Source organism: Dipodomys merriami, unplaced genomic scaffold (assembly GCF_024711535.1).
Source record: "Dipodomys merriami isolate MVZ:Mamm:240054 unplaced genomic scaffold, mDipMer1.0.p SCAF_117, whole genome shotgun sequence".
In the NCBI taxonomy this organism is placed as follows: domain Eukaryota; kingdom Metazoa; phylum Chordata; class Mammalia; order Rodentia; family Heteromyidae; genus Dipodomys; species Dipodomys merriami.
The window spans coordinates 208,901-213,194 of record NW_027202460.1 but is presented as its reverse complement, the minus strand read 5'-3'; the positions used below and the strand labels follow the sequence as shown (position 1 = coordinate 213,194).

At 41.9% G+C, this 4,294-nt stretch overlaps 1 pseudogene; it reads right to left on the bottom strand.

Annotated features, from left to right (window-relative positions):
• Positions 1–2,052: 2,052 nt before the first annotated feature.
• On the bottom strand, positions 2,053–3,333 carry LOC138822904 (tripartite motif-containing protein 43 pseudogene; annotated as a pseudogene).
• Between the last annotated feature and the right edge of the window lie 961 nt (positions 3,334–4,294).

Genomic DNA, 4,294 nt, shown 5'->3' with positions numbered 1-4,294 from the left:
GACTTTGTATATAGCTGAGATGGCAGACATATGCTAACTTGACTAGCTATTGGATGGGATGTGATCATTGTTAGGTCTGCAGGAAGCCTACACCCATCTCCTTCACCAGCCTGAACCCAGTAATCACCTGACTGTCCATCACCTAACTGTGAGTCAGAAAAGGATCCTTGAATCTGAGGTTACTTTCTCCATGTCTATTTTCTATTGTGACTTATCCATTTAGGAGCTTAAACTAAGGATCTATGCACTGTCCTTGAGTTTTATGTTGGAGCAAAAGGCTAATAAACACCATATATGACTAAGCTTATATTAAAATGAAATGGTAAATTAATATATATGATAAACTGATAAGAGAACCTACTAATGCTCATGTGTGTGTGTGTGTGTGTGTGTGTGTGTTTGTGTGTGTGTGTGTGTGTGTTTTATAAGAGCACATTATTAATACTCTATTTGCTATAAACTTTAGAAAATTATCTAGGATATTATTTTTAGGGTAGTAAGTTCTATAGTATCGATGACATAAGCTTTCACCTTCCAGGATTTATTACTATGAATCAATCTTGAACCTTATCTGTTCTTGTTTGTTGAACCATGAGCTTTAAAAGCAAATTCTCCTATATCTGAATTTCCAACAGGGAAGTAGCAGTCTAACCCTACATTCATATCATTGAATCTCAAGTTAGCAGCTTTTGCCCATCAATAAGATAATTACAGAAGGGATGAACACACAACAATTAAATATATAGGGTGAAAGGGAGACAAAAAAGTAAGCATTTTTAACTCCATATGATAATGCCACAGGGGATCAAAGAACTACAATTAATTATCCAAAAAAGAGCCAACACACCTGCAAAGCATCCTGTTATATTGTTACAAGTGGTGGCTCTTGTTAACCTCTCAGTATGCCTAATATATAAATTAAGGTTTGCCATAGTTATGGTTTGTGTTTATTTTTTTGTTTTTTTTTTTTTTTTGGGTCCGGTAATGGGGCCTGAACTGTGGGCCTGGACGCTGTCCCTTGGCTCTTCAGCTCAAGGCTAGTGCTCTATCACTTGAGCCACAGCGCCACTTCCGGCTGTTTCTTTTTTCTTATGTGTTGCTGAGGAATCAAACCCAGGGTCTCAGGCATGCAAGGCAAGCGCTCTACCACTGAGCCACCTTCCCAGCCCTGCTATAGTTATTATTATGAATCTCTCTGCTCATTTTTACCCCCCAAAAGGATGACTTATTTCTTCTATTTAAAGACAGGCCTTCATCTTTAGTGTTCAACCATTTAGTCTCTTCTCCATTATTACCAGCTCTTTGTCTGAGTATACATTTTTCCCCCTTGTTTAGGAATTGGTACCGAAAGTTAAAGAATCCAATCTAATAGAAAGTGTAAAGACCCCTATGCTCTAGGAGAGAGGTGTTTGTTTTTTTCCTCCCAGGATGGATAATAGGACCTATTAATAGAAAGGCTGCTCTAGAACTTTGTGTCACTGAAACTAGTACTGTATTTTTGTACTAGCTTTTCCTGAGGCTTTAACTTAGGGCATGAGCCTTGTTCTTGTGGGAATTTTTTTCTTGTACCATGTGAACACAACTCCACTTTGGTGGTTATTTGGAGATAAGAGTCACTTGGATTTATCTGTTTTTCCTGGCTATGTATTGCCATCCTCAGAACTCAGCCTGCTGATTAGCAAGGATTACTGGTAAAACAACAGTGCCCACTGCATTCAATGTTGCTTTTTGTTGTTATTCTGGATTCCAACTGCTTTCAGGGTGAAAAGCCATCACTGGGGACTCAATTTTGCATGGGTTTATTTTTATAACAATTTTAAAATATTTATTTGCTCTCTTGTTGCATTGTTGCTACTTTATCTTATCTTCATTTAATACTGGTTTTTACATTTTATAGTTACCACCATATTTCATGAAAAAATTTAAATTAGTACAGTATTAGTGGTTTGCTTCATTTGAGAAAGGTTCTCTGCCATAGAGTTCCCAACACATAGAGAGTCTCTTCACTTAAGACACCGGGATACCACTGGAATAAAGGGGCCTGACAGGAAATCAGAGAGAATCATTGGGGTATCTCCAGATAAGGGAACACTTAGCCACATTCCAAAAACTCAGACTGCCATGCTCAAGATCAAGAAACAAACCAACCCGGCCCAGAGGCTTCTCTACATATTGAGACAGCAATGGGAAGGTGGTAAAAAGGGTGTAAAGTGTGTTCTCTTTCACAAACAAAAGGAGGAAAACGTCCTCAGATTCACTGAGGTTGCTCCCTATGACAGAATCAGTAACAACTCCCAAGGGCCAGGTCGAAGACTCATCCCCACTAACTTCCCAGTAATGTTTCCCAGAGCTGAAGACTTGGCATCCAAAAGCAGTGAAGTGGAGGGAGTCTTCAGAATTCAAAACCGCATATTGATGGTCATGTCTAACACTGCTCCCAGGACCTTGATTCCCCATAGTTTCATTGAAGGCAATCTCCACCCGGTACTGATTGAGCTTCTTTTTCATTCCAGGCATGGGAGGGGCACTGAGCTGTGGCCTCAGAGGAAGTGGCATGAAGACCAACACTGACACACAGCTTTCTAGGGTCAACTCTACACCCTGAAGCAGTTCCACATCTGGCTTCTGGTATGTTTCGATCAGCTCCTGAAACATATTCCTGAGCTGATGCTTCTTCTGAAGCATTTAGGTTTCCCTTTCTCTGAGTTGCTGTAACATGGCTCTTCCTTCATTGATCAGTAGCTGGGAATGATATCTTTCCTCCTCCTGGACAAAAAGCTGCAGCATTCTAAAAACATCCTTAGTCATGTCTCGGTAGAGGTTCACATAATAAATCCATTGGTTGGTGAGTCTCTTCTTCTCCTGTAAATTGTGCTGGTTTTCTTGAGTCTTTTCCCATACAGCATGCATCTGCTTTGAAATCATCTTCCTCTGCACATCAGCAGCCCTTTCTATAGAATGGTGTTTGTGAGCCCTGTGCTCCTGAGACATGGAGCAGCTCCTACAGAGCAGGGCCCTGTCTACCTCACAGAACATCTGCTTGGTCTCCCTGTGTGTCCCACACATGTATTCCTCAGAGCTCAGGAACTGCCTGAGTCTGGCTCTTCTGGCAATGGCCACCAGGCTCCTCAGAACCACGTTGGTTTTCAGGTTTGTCTGCTGGCAGGGTCCCTTGCATCCTGGGCACCTGGCTGGAGTCTCTTCCCAGCAAAGGAAGAGACAAGGTCGACAAAAACTGTGCCCGCACTCTAGGGTGACTGGCTCTATGAAAGTATTCATACAGATGCCACAGCTCAGTTCCTTCTGGAAGGCCTGGACAATGTCAGGATCCATCATTCCTAGAATCTAATGAGGTGCTGGTGACTCACCCCTAAAAGCCTAGCTACCCAATAGATTGGGATATGAGGATCAAGCTTTGAAGCAGGCCTGGGCACCAAAGTCCCCCTGACACACACTCTTATCTCCTATTTACAACTCCAAAATCACAAGTGGGCTGTGATTCAAGTGGTAAAGCACTAAACTTGTCCACAAAGTGACCTAGGGATAATGCCCAGTCTTGAGCACAAAGAGGCCCAGCAACACTGCCCTACCACTGGGTTCAATCCCCACAACCGACAAAACACCACCACCAACAACAACACCAAACCAAGGAAAGAAGAATTAAAAGAGGAGTAGATTCTCCCACTCTGATCCTCACCTGGAGTATCCAAGCTCCAAACAGCCTCCTCCTGCTGAGGGATCTTCAGCAATGCCTGAGTCTCAGACTTCCACTCTATTTATACTGAAAGAGGGTGGGCCCAGGAAAGGAAGTGTCTCTGATTGGTTGTTTAGGGAAGCTGATTTACATATCAATAGAAGTTGGAATTTACATCCTGACAACCCCACCTTTTACTTCCTCTTTCAAGGACTTGCAATTTGGTTAGGTGATTTGGGTTAGGTGCAACTTAGGTTTGTCCAGGGTTGGAAAAGTTTATTGTGTTTGTTTTATTTTGTTTTGTTTTGTTTTTTACTTCTGTGTATGCTTTATTTTTGGACTATGAGTTTATTACTTTTCCACCGGACTGTAGGACACATTCGTGGCATCATCCATTGTATCTTGTGGGTCTTCATTAATTTGTAATTTGTCAGGCCTGATGCTGGGTTGGTACTTTACCACTTAAGCCATGTCCTCTTCTGTTTGCTTTTGCTTTTGGAATAGAAAATTGAGTTTATGCTTAGGTTCCCTGGACTGAGATCTTCTGATTCACACTTTGCACAAAGCTGAGAGGACAAGAATTATCTCTTGCTTGAGTTG